A 13,846-nucleotide genomic window follows, 5' to 3' on the forward strand; every position below is an offset into this window, starting at 1 on the left:
AAGATCTAAATAGACGCTTAATTGAAGAAAATATATGAATGGTGAATAAACCCATGAAAAGATGCTTGACATCACGTCATTAAAGAAATGCAAATTAAAACCACAATGAGTTGTCACTACACGCCTCTTAAAATGACTAAAATCCAAAACACTGACAATAACAAGTGCTGACAAGGATGTAGAATAACAGAAACTCCCATTCGTTGCTGGTGGGAATGGAAAATGGCACAGCCATTTTGGAAGACAGTTTGGCAGTTTCTTATAAATCTAAATATACACTTACCATATGACCCAGCAATCACACACCTTAGTATTTACTCAAGTAATTTGAAAACTCATGTTAACTCAAAAATCTATAAACAAATATTTATAGCAGTCTTATTCATAGTCAGGAAAAGCAACCAAGATGTCCTTCAACAAGGAAATGGATAAACTGTGATACACCCATACAACAGAATATTATTGAGTGATAAAAAGGAATGAGCTATCAAATCGTGGAGCAACATGGATGATCTCAAAGGCATTCTAGAAAGTGAAAGAAAAATGATCCAAAAGACTACATATTGTATGATATCATTGATATGACATTCCGGAAAAGGCAAAACTATAGGGACAAAAAGCATATTAGTGATTGCCAGGGGATGAGGGAAAGGGAAGTGATTGACTACAAAGGGAATGCACAGGGGAACTTTTAGGGTGTAGGCACTGTATATGTATGGTAATGGGGTGGGTAATAGATACATGACTCTATACGTTTGTCAAAACCCATAGAACTGTACGTCAGAAAAAGTGAACTTTAATGTATGCAAACTAAAAAAGGATCAACCAGGATGTAGGGGTATCCCAAAATGGAATGCAGAGTGTGACAAATGAATCTAACTGTATTACAAATGTGTGACATAACTGCATCGAACGGGGTAGAGAAAAAAGAAGCTTATCTAAGTAACTTTACAACACGGTGTTCTGACTGGAAACTATAAGGCTAAAGGCAAAAGCAATTGTACGTAAACATTGTACTCTAGTTGGTAAATTTTTTACATGGTGTGGTTACCAATTCTGAAACTGCTTCACATAGAAACTGGGGTTGAACAAACAAGTAAATGAACGGAGGATGGCAGGAACCAGGTTTCTCACTGTCCGTAACAGTTTCCTACTCCTGCTGTAATAAATTATCACAAACTTAGTGGCTTAAAACAACCTAAATGTATAATCTTACAGTTCTGGAGGTCAGAAGTCCAAAATCAGTCTCACTAAACTTAAGTCAAAGTGTCAGCAGAGATGCTTCCTTCTGGGTGCCTTAGGGGAGAATCCATTGCCTTGACTTTGCCAGTTTTAGAAGCCACCTGCATTCTTTGGCTAATGGCCCCTTTCTCCATCTTCAAATCTAGCAGTATAGCATCTTTCAATCTCTATCTCTCCTTCAGTCATCACATTACTTTCTCTGTCTTTGACCCTCCTGCCTCCCTCTTATAAGAACCCACGTAATTACATTGGCCCATGTAATTACAGAAAATACAGGACAAACTCCCCCATGGCAATATCTTTAGCTTAATGATATATGTGGAGTCCCTTTTGCCAGGTAAAACAACATATTTACAAGTTATGGGGATTAGGATGTAGACATATTTGGAGGGCCATTATTTAGCCTACTACACTGACAAAGAGGGAAGTTACAGTTGAGCAAGAAAATAGGGCAAGAAGGAACTCTGTGTTACTGGTTAGCGTTAGAGACATCAGTATGAATTCATACTTAATATATATACAGATGAGTAAATATAGAAATAATTATAGATATGTATGTATATGTGGTGTAGTATACATACATATATATTATGTAGCTCTGTCTGCTGAAAACGCCTTGAAGCAATAACACCCAAGTAGCAATAAATACCCCCAGCACCCAGATCTTGATTTCTAAATACTATTCTTCAATAAAAGGTACCAGGATGGGCCGGCCCCGTGGTCGAGTGGTTAAGTTTGCGCGCTCCACTTCAGTGGCCCAGGTTTTCACCAGTTCAGATCTTGGGAGCTCATCAGGCCATGCTGAGGTGGCGTCCCACATGGCACAACCAGAAGGACCTACAACTAGAATATACAACCTTGTACTGGGGGGTTTGGGAGAGAAGAAGGGAAAAAAAAGAAGAAGAAGATTGACAATAGCTGTTAGCGCAGGTACCAATCTGAAAAAAAGGTACCAGGACTCCTTGAGAAATGATTGATTCTAGGACTGGGACAGGGAAAATACAAGATGAACCTAAAGGATCATGTAGTATCAGAAATAATATATAAATATTCAAAAAGCAAAAAGATGGAGACATGTCAAACAGATACAGGAACCAAACCGAAAGAGCTCTCACGACCAAAGCTGGAACGATGTGAGCAACAAAGTAAATAATGTAGGATTGGATTATAACCCAAAGTATGAAAAAGAATTTATGTGAGTTCGTATGGAGATAAGTAAACAAATGGAGGGAAATAGACAAATTTTCCTTACAGAAGAATTACAAATAATATATGTAGATACTCTCTCCTCCAGGAGATGGAGCTTAATCCCCTTTCCCTGAAGGTGGCCTAGAATTAGTGACTTGCTTCCAAAGAATACTAGGGAAAGGAAAACATGGTAACTCTACAGTGGAGAAACCTGGCAAACAAAATCAACCAAGTGATGAAGGTTAACATCACCAGGGGTGTCATATGGATACATGTCCCCTGATGTGACGTGACAAGAAGGGCACTTCACCTCTTTCGTATCTTTTCCTAAAATCCATAATCCCGTCAAATCATGAGGAAAAACGTCAAACCCAAATTGGGGGCCATTCTACAAGAAACCATGCCCAGTACTCCTCAAGACTATCAAAGTCATGAAAAACAAGGAACTTAGAAACTGTCACAGACTCAGAGGGGACTGAAGAGAGGCAACAAGTAAATTTAGTATGGTTCCCTTGATTGGATCCTGGAATAAAGAAAGGACATCAATGGAAAACTGATGAAATGCAAATAATGGAGTTCTATTACTAGTAATGTATCAATGTTGGTTTGTTAATTTTAACAAATGTACCATGTAAGATGTTAGTAATAAGGGAAATTGAGTGAGAGATGTACTGTAATTCTCTGTCTTTGAAACTTCCGTAAATATAAAAGTATTTCAAAATAAAAAGTTAATTTTTTGAAAAGTGGCTTACCTGATATTTATACCACCTGAATAATCTCATTCAAAAATGCCAAAGCCCACATGAAAATACACTGATGTACTTGACAGTGTGTATGGATTCAAAACAAAAGACTCAATATCAAAAAAAGTAAGCTTAAACATGGTTCATTAATAATGTTTAGTCAGTTTTATTATTTGAATCCTGAGGAATATTTATTAATATTTATTAACAGCAACATAAGTGTATACTTCAGGAAAATCTTTAATCCTTTTTTAAAATACTTGATATGAGAAAGTTTGTTTACCGTTAATGTAATGTTAAATGTTTCCTCACAAGACCTTTTAACATGACATTTGTCAATAACAGAAAAGGAGGAGCTGTGAGATTTAAAGAACGATCACACTCTTAAGTTTGATCCACAGAAACTGAATTATCCAAATTCAAGAAAATTTCTCATCAGCGGTGAATATCTAGGATCTGAAGAGACCATCATTCAAAGTCTTTACTAGAAATTGCATGAACTATATACCAAGCTTAAAAACTAATATTTAAAAGTTGTATATTTAAAATGCACATACACAGAAACAAATCTAAAGTGCTCATTTAAAATGTGCAAAATATTTTATTTAGAAATTTTATAGGAATTCAATATTTTTTCATTACAAATGTTAATCAAATTAGGTAAATTTTTCTCTTAGAATATAACAAATATAATGAACTTTTTAACCAAAATCTACAGAGATGGCTCCAAATCCTTTCAAGTTTATTCCACTATGTCAGACAAACATCATTTTCTTGGTGTACCATTTTCTAAGCATTGCCTTAAAGGACAGCAAATCTGTCAATAATTCTCTGTACCACCTTAAGGGAATTAAGTTACTCTAATTCAGTTCCTCCTCCAGGAATTACTCTTGAAGATGAATATGTTTACAGCCTTAAAACTTTATGAACTCTTGGAAGGTTGATTCTACATCAACACAACTTGTCAATATTATGCTGATTCTTTTCTCTCTTCAGCTCTCCAACATAATGTCCCCAGGCAACCAGCTCTATCCTTCATAACAGTACTTACCACAACCACCAACTCAATGCCCTCCTTGCTTTAGTACGACTTTTTTCTTAGAATAATATTTACCATCATTTTAAGGTTTGACTTTGGCTGCATTTTTCTTCCTAGAGATTTGGAAGACAATTAATATTAAGATAAACTATCATACTGGTTATGTCTTTGTATATGAGCAACTAGATATCCAACAGAAGTGGTTTACTGAAAGGCTGGATTAACATGGTTTTATCCTCAATTATACATTTTTCTATAAAACAAGCAAGCATAGACATTAAATATATGAAAAACTACATATAAAAATTAAATCTGAACACCTAAGGAGAATTAGGCAGTGTATACAGTAATCTTAACTATTCGAATTTTAGTCCTTCCTGCATTATCTCTTTTCGGGTTTAAATAAGAACACATAATTCCTTTCACTTTCTTACTTTGGCATAAGAACCCCACAAAACAGCCTGGTATGGTGTCAAAAGCACTAGACTTGGTATCAGGAGACCCAGATTTAAACCCAGGCTTACCACTCACCAGCTGTATGATCTTATTCATCTTAATACTCTCATATTGCTAAATACAATACGAGACTAGGTGCTCAATCAACTTTTATGAATTTACTCTGGATCTGAGTCTAGGAGGAACCAGTGAAGAAATGAAAGAGGCCTCCTCTTTGCTTCCAACTTATTAATCGGGCTACAATAGGCAAGTAAATAAAAGAAAGGGTATAGTCCTTTCTTCCAACTGTTCAACCACCTGGAAGGCAAAGAGGAAATGGCCTGCACCAGGAAAGGAGCATAAAGAAAGGAAAGCTAGACAGGGCAGAAAGATGGTAGGCTTAGACCCTCACTGGGATTCCTTATCTCCTGGGAAGCATAGTTTTCCCTGACCACACTGGTAACCCATGCAGTCTCCCATCTAGTGGGGCCATGCCCTAAAGTCCCAGCACTCTGGGTCTACTTCTATATTCACCTGATGGAATTCTGGTTAATGTCTTCTACAGCCATCCTGCCCTGACAAAGATAAGCAGGACCATGTGCCATTTTGTTTGCCTTCTCTATCAATATAAACATGTAAAATATGTGGGAAAAAATGTGAGAACCTGATCTTCTAAATCTAAAGTAAGCAAGAATAGAAAAATATGTGTTCAGAGAATTGTAAGCAACAACAGAATAATGTTTACTCATTCAACATTTATTGTGTACCATAAATAGATGCCATGCTAGTGTTAGGGGACACGTTTTAGAAAGACACATTTCCTACCTAGAAGAGATCACAGTCTCTTGGGAGATATTTATAATAATTTACAAATCACTTACATATTACATAGTAATAAAAATACATACATCTGGTTGCTACATGTAGAATGCAGTTCTTAATGAACGCTAATGAAACTGTACAGACTGAGATTTCTGTGTCTTTCTTGGTCTTGTCCCAAGACACAGCCTTGTAAGCAAGTTTATCTGTAGGCTAACAACTACCCTATCATTCAGTAAAAAGATCACAATTCAACCCTCAAACAAGTGTTTTGCATTCCGGACTTGGACTGTGGCCTGGCCAAAGAGTGTTGGTTATAAAGCACTCAAAGTCAAGTCAACTACTGCGTTTCTTCTCCCAGGGTGAGGTGGTACCAGGACAATTTCCTTAGCAGTATCCATTTCTTCAAAAAGAGGTCATTCAAATGCACTTGTGAATGCCAAAAGGAAATATATTTATTCTCTATCGTAGCTTTAAAATCATACTAAAAATTATTTTTAAACATCATTTAAAAATGTAACTCAAGGGGCTGGCCCCGTGGCCGAGTGGTTAAGTTCGCGCGCTCCGCTGCAAGCGGCCCAGCGTTTCGTTGGTTCGAATCCTGGGCGCCGACATGGCACTGCTCATCAAACCACGCTGAGGCAGCGTCCCACATGCCACAACTAGAAGGACCCACAACGAAGAACATACAACTATGTACTGGGGGGCTTTGGGGAGAAAAAGGAAAAAATAAAATCTTTAAAAAAAAAAAAAATGTAACTCAAGAAGCCAACCTGAAAAGGGTATATATTCTATGATTCCAACAATATGACAACCTGGAAAAGGCAAAGCTAGGGAGATAGTGAAAAGAAACAGTGCTTGTCAGAGCTAAGGAGAAGGAAAAGATGAACAGGTGGAGCACGGAGGATTTCAGGGCAGTGAAACCACTCTGCATACTATAATGGTGGGTACAAGTCATTACACATTTGTCAAAACCCATAGAATGTACAACATCAAGCGTGAACCCTAAAGTAAACTATGGACTTGGATGATAATGATGTGTCAATGTAGGTTCATTGACTGTAACAAATACACCATTCTGATGCAGGATATTGATAGGAGGGGAGGAGCGCGTGTGTGGGGGCAGAAGATATATGGGAACTTTCTGTACTTTCCACTCGATTTTGCTGTGAATCTCAAACTGCTCTAAAAAATAAAGTCTATTTTAAAACATAGTTTTAAAAAACGTAACCCAATAATGATTACTGGCCAAATTGCACAACTAGTGTTGACTCTCCTTTGGACAGTGACAAGCAGAAGCAGACAAAGTAAGTTTCCCACAAGGCTTTTTGCTACAGAGAAGCAGTGTGTGGATCAAAATGTCAAGGCTCACATTCCTCAAATGGCAGGTTTTTCTCATCTACTCATTTCTCCAATCATTCACCAGTCCCATTTTGGACATTTAAACCAGATATCTTCTTCTTCTCCCCTCTCTGTTGGCAGGAACAAAAAGTTTCAGGCCAAACACAGTAGTTGGCAAAGTCTAGAAGAGGTTGGCACCGTTCAAGCTGCCTCTGTGAAAGCAATGCACAAAGGATCCCTATCCTCCCAGGTCCAATCCAAAGACAAAGTTGTTTCAATAGTTGTTTTAATCTATTAGAAAAGAAACTTGACAAAGCAGAGTGGTAGCAGAACCTGGGGTCCCCAGGTGCCAATTTGGGACTCTCTGCAGCAGCTCTCCCTTGGCTGATTAAAGCAAGAGTTGGAGGCCCCTGAGAGCAAATTAGGAGAGGAAGCCAGGGTGAGGGAGGGAGAAGTGATTCCAGCAACTATCAATTAAAAGTGAGTGAATCCCCAGCACCAAGGGACCATGACTCAAACGGTTACATCACCCAAGTTCCAGTATCAACTCCCTAAACATGAAAGGGAGCAAAGAGGAGGGGTGAGGGAGGGAGGCAGAGGTGTCCCACACTCTGGCAAACTTCCACTTCTTATCTCAAGTGAATACACACCTGACAATTAAGGTGCAAGTGGTATCTCCTGATTAGCCATGTAGAAAAGCCCAAGAACATGCCATGAGAGAGAAAGGACCGGTAACACACCCAAGAGAGTTAGACAGGATGCCTCTGACACAACAGCTCTGATACCAACTCATAATTGCTCTCATCAAATCAGATCACATGTGATCCATCATCCTTTGTGTAGAGCAATACTACTCCCCTGACTATTGTCCTCTCCATCCTGTAGTTGTAAAATACCTGATTTTCGAGCATGTTCACAAATACTATTTCATTGATTGTCACAAAATCCCCAAGGGTTTTCTCAGGTACATATTAGAATCTCCATCTAGGAATTTAGAGAAGTTAATGCTGAAGTTCAAGAGACACAGGCAGTATTATTTGTATATCCTAAATGATATGCCACTATGCTGATATATACAGAAAATATCTCTGGAAGAAAACATAAGAAAATGGAGTGGTTACTACAGCAAGGGAAATAGGGGTCAGGAGTGGAAGAGCTTTCTTTTCTCTGCTACTTTTTTGGTACCTTTTCAATTTTACACTATTGTGTATATAACTTCCTGAAATCAAATGAAAGAAAGTTACAATTAGGGAGCAGAAAACCACAATCCAATTCTCTTTCCCACTGTACGCTGCTGCCTCTCATGTTGAGTAAGAGGCCAGAGCAGTTTTCTTTCTCCTCTATCTTCCCACTTATCTCCATTCCATCAACCCCATCAACATGTATATACACATGTACAGCTTTCCATGAGAACTTTCCCATGATCGCCTGCTCTCTGCAAACCTTCCAGGAGCTGAGATTGTGCTGAAAACCAACCAAGGGAAACTGAAAATGTGATTCTGGCTTATAGGTAGAGTGATCCTAACAAGACAGTTTCATTTGGAAAAAAATAGTATTTGTGTTCAAATATTTTACGAGAATAGAAAAATTACCTAACACTTCAGCATAAAAGATCGATATTAGAAATAATGAAGGCCATAAAACATGCGAGTACCAGGGACTGTGGTTCCCTAATACTCAACAGGCTGGCAAGTTGCTGACAGGGGAGGGGAAGAACTTCCTTTCCTGGGTAACGAGGCAGATTTCTTGGCCTGATGCAGAGAGACAGGCTCCCACAAGAAGAAAGGTGAGAGGAATATACGACAGGATGAGAAATGCAGCTACACACATCTGGAGATAAAATATATAAAATTAAATAGATAGAGTATTGAAGGAAATTGCCTCCCAGGTCACTTTCAACACTGACACTCTATGACTCTACAAATCACAGATGTAGGTAGATCAGCAAGAAGAGAAGGGAAGTGCTAACAGAATCCTGACACCAAGGGCCAGTCATAACCATGAACTAAAATAGGAGACTACCATGCAAACAGCATAAAAACTCTTTTAAAGTTCATTCATTGGTTCCAGGTAAATTTCTTGAGCGCTTGTGTCAGGTACTAGAATCTAAGACCTAAGAGCTAGGATCTAAAACCACAAAGATGAGTACCTTCAAAAAGCTCACAGCCTACAGGAAAGTGGCAAATAATTAAAACACAACGTCATAAGTGTTCTGAGAGCATAGTGACAGACACATCAAAATCTACCTCAGGTCCACTCAGGAAAGTTTTACAAGAGAGGTAATGTTTGAGCTGAATCTCAAAGGACAATTAGGAGCTCTCCAGTAGTGAGGACAACACATTTCAAGCAGAATAAATCATATGTGTAAAAGTACTGAGACATGAAAGAGCACAGAAATTTCCAGATATTAAAAATATGTTGGGGTTGCCATGCAATAAGATTAAAAGAAGAGGGCAGAAATGAGGTAATATAGATAAGCAGACCAAAACATGGAGGCTGTGGCCGACATGAAGGAGTATCTTACTGGAATTATAGAATTGCTAAGGGCTTTTAAACAAGGAAATAACATGATCAGATTTGTGTTTGAGAAAGGTCAAGTTGGTAGCATTTTCCACTTGTGAAACAGTAAAAGAGCACATTAGCATAATGGATAAGAGTGTAGCTCTAGGGTCAGGATGACAGGCTTCAAGTTCCAGCTCCAATACAGCTGGAATTCCAGTATAATCGAACGGTGTCCTGCTTGTCTCTGCTTGTCCAGTACCACCTGTAGGACACATGTCAGCTCACTGAATCCTCACAACAATCCCACAAGGTAGGAATTAATATTATCTCCATTTTACAGATAGCCACATTGAATCTCAGAGAGGTAAGAAAGCTACCCACAGCCTTCAAAGCAGACTAACAGTTAAAATTTCAAATCCTGGCTCTGCTACTTACTAGATTAAAAATTGGACAATACTAAAATTATGATCATGATTATTAAAAAGTGAAAAAAACGGATAAAGGAAGACTTCAGCGATAGGGAAAATAAAAAGACCAGTCCAATAGTCAGGCAAGAAACGGTCAACTACTGGATGAAGACAATATGAATGGAAAGGAAATGAATAAAGAGATATTTAGAGATATGATTGACATATCCAGTGATAGATTGGATACTGGAAATGGAGAAGGAAGTGTCAGACGTGACTTCCCAGGTTTCTGGCTTGGATAGCAGAATACATGGTGATGTCAGCTGCTAATATGGAAACAGAGGTGGTTGCTAGAGATGAGCTCTATTCCAGACATGTTGGATTTAAAGTGTTTATGGCACATACAGCCTAGTAAGCCAGTGTAAATTTATGACTAGTGCTAAGGTAGATCTGGAAATACAGATTTAGGAAAATTGGTACTTTGGTAATTGAACACATAGTTATCAATGAAATAGTCCAAAGAAAATGTTTTGAGCAAGAAAAGCAGTAGGCCATGGTAGAACTCCTAAGGCCACAATCATTTAAAGACGGAATGAGGAAGAAGTGTCCATGTAGAAAGCAGCACTCAGTAAGATTCTGACTCATTGACCAGGGCTATCCTTATCACATCCACAGATCAGAAACAGTCTGAGCTTTGGCACTTACCCAGGTTCACTGTATTCATGGTTAACTCACAGACTCAATACCCTGGGCTTTTCTCCCTTCAGTTATTCCCCTAATCATTGTAATTAGGTCTTTTTTCCTTCCCCTGTAGAACCTAGTTATAACCCTCAACTCCTGCTCTACTCTTGGAATATCTTCCTCGAAGTTTTACATTTTGGTTTTTACCCTATCAACCTGCTACGCTGGAATGACATTTCCAAGAATCCTCTTCCCTGTACAGTTCTGGTTTCAAGTTGGCCAAAAATAAATTTTCACAACACCTGGAAGGTAGAAACGAATCAGAAGCCATTACTTTGAAGGTTGCTGTGGCAAGATGTGGTAACAGACAGACACGGAAGTGCCAACGAGTTCCAGCTTGTCCTCACTCTCCTCGACTCTGTCCTGTTCTTTATTGCCAAACTCGCTGGCTAACAGTGGTTGCAGCCCACCACAGACACTTGGCAGCAGACCCACAGAGGCTGTGTTTACACAGAGGCATAGCCTCCCAGAGACCTCCCCACAAGCCCTCCCTCTGCAGTCCCATGTCAGTGGTTGGGTGTTCTTGGCTTCTCAGATTGACTGGCTGGTGAGTCTTAACGTCCTCCAGGTCCTTCGCTTCTCTAGCTCCTCTGACAACTGCATAAGGTCTAATTTGTAATAAATCCCTTATCCCATAATTCATAAAGGCTCTGCTCCCATGACTGAACAATAACTGATATATTGCATCCTCTTGTTCCCTAATTCTGACCTCTATGTCCCGTATTCTGATAAAGAGCACAATTTCCAGTTTCTCTGAAAGGCTACAGGCCATGTTGACCTACAAGAAAAACAACTACCAGAGCAGGAACCCTGTTCTATAGGCTCTTCAAGCCAATAGAATAAAGTTTCAAAATCATTATTATTCTGCACATAAGGCAGCAACACCCTCTATATTAGTCTAATATAGCCTGTTTTCCTAACCTGTCATCTATCCAGCCAGCTGGCCATTTGTTATTAAGTCAGGAAAGTTCTAACACTCTCAAATGTATATAATAATGTCTAGAACTATAAGTATGAATTAGTGTCTATCCTTAAAGAGTTCAAACCATACAAGCAAGTAATTATAATAAAATATGTGCCATATAATATAGAATGTACAATGTGCCATATAATATAGAATGTAGAATGTACAATATGTGCCATATAATACAGAATGTACAATGTACCATTTCCTAAACATTCTCCCTAAATTTTTTTCTTTAATACAGCTTCCTCGGTCTTGAATGCCCTCTTTTACATTTCACATCAAATAAATAAGTAGTTAAAAGTATTTTATTAAAAGATGCTCAACATCACAAATAAAGGAAAACAAAGATAAAACAAGGGAGTGTCATGTTGCATCTAAGATATAAAAACTATATCCCAGCTCATGAATAAGCACTCTTATAACAGTTGGGAAGGAGAAAAAAGGGTATTATGAAGATAAAAATAAAAACTAATAAAATAGAAAAAAAAAAGGTGAGGGTAAACCAAGTCAAGTTCTTTGAAGGCTTGTATGAAATAAACTGCTGAAAGAAAAGAGATAAGATAGAAATAAACAGCATCTGTAGAGAAGAAGGGAACAAAATTACTGATATCACAGAGAATAAGCCAATAAGGAAAACACTACAAATAATTTAGCAGAGTAAATTTGAAAACTTAAATGAAATGGATAAATTACTAAAAAAAATACAAAATATCAAAACTGAATCAAGAGAAAGCTTGAATAATTCAATCCAATAAACATTAAAAAATATAAATCAGTAGTTAATCATTCCATAAAGAAAATACCAGGTGCTGATGACTTTACAAGCAAGTTCTACCAATAAATATACTGATTTTCTATAAACTTTTCAAATAAACACATAGAAGAAACACTCTTTACTCATTGTATGAGCTTAGCATAACTTTGATAACAAAACCAGACTAGATTAAGAAATAAACATGACAGACTGTGCAGACTTATAAACTAATATCACTTGTGACCCACAGATACGAAATTCTAAATACTACACAAGTGAATCCAGCAATGTATAAAATACATATACATCCTGACCAAATACCAAGAATGCAAGTTTGGTTTATTAATTGAAAGTTGAGTACTCTAATTCACCACATTAACAGATTAAAGAAAAATCATTTGCCATCTTAATAAACACATAAAAAACATTAGATAAAATTTAACATCTTCTATGACAAAAACTCAAAACAGGTTTGAAATCTAGAAGCTGGTGTATGTAAAACCATACAACATCTAATATTGTAATACTGAAAATATTTCCTTTAAGTATAAAAACAAGACAAAGATGCTTGTAACCATCACTCGTATTCAGCATACTAGAGGTCCTAACTAATGCAGAAAACAAAACAAAATAAATGGTAAAAGGATTGGAAGGAAGACATAAAACAGTCATTATTTGCACACAGAAAATTCAAAGGAATCAACAAATTACTAGAATGAGAGAGTTCTAAAAAGAGCATAGCCACAAAAATTTACAAACTAGCCAACTGTATTTCTATCCCCAAGCACAGTTAGCAAATGTAATTTTTAAAATTATACTATTTACAATAGCATCAAAAATGATGAAGTATCTAGGAATAAATCTAATAAATTAAAGACTTTTCCAGAAAAAGTGTACAATTATATTGAAAGACATTGAAGAAGAGCTAAATAAATGAAGAAAATCATGGATAAGAAGATTCAATATTATAAAGACGTCTATTCTTTCTAAATTAAGCTATCAATTCAATGCAATCTCAATCAAAATCCCAGAGTTTTTCAGGAAAATTTACAAGCTGATTCTAAAATGTAAATGTGTCACTTGTTAAGAATAACACGAAAGAACTTATCTGATCAGACACTGACGTTTGATAAAACCATGAGACAATATGGTATTGGTATAGAAATAAACAAAAAGACCAGAATACATCAGAATAGAGAACTCAGAAACAGATCGATATATATACATGGAAAGTTGGTTTAAGACAGATTAAGCTTTAAAGATCAATGGTTAAAGAATGAATTCTTTAATAAAAGGTACTGGACCAATTAATTACTCATTAAGAAAAAATATATATATACCCACAACACAACATTAAGAAAAGTCATAATGAAAGAAAAGGACAAAATGATAAAACTTCATAAAGCAATAGAAGGAAAATGTCTTTATGACTTCAGGATAAAGGACTTCTTAAACCAAAATGATACTAACCATAAAATAAAAGATTCATAAATTCAATAATAATAAAATTAAGAACTCTGTTCAACAAAAGATCCAACACAGAGAATAAAAAGACAAGGTAAAAACTGTTAGATGTTTGCAGCACATAAAATGGCAAAAGATTAGTACAGGGGATAAATAAGTCCTACAAATCAATTTGAAATCCAATACAGAAGAGGGTAAAGACAT

Source organism: Equus caballus, chromosome 1 (genome assembly GCF_041296265.1).
Source record: "Equus caballus isolate H_3958 breed thoroughbred chromosome 1, TB-T2T, whole genome shotgun sequence".
NCBI classification, from domain to species: domain Eukaryota; kingdom Metazoa; phylum Chordata; class Mammalia; order Perissodactyla; family Equidae; genus Equus; species Equus caballus.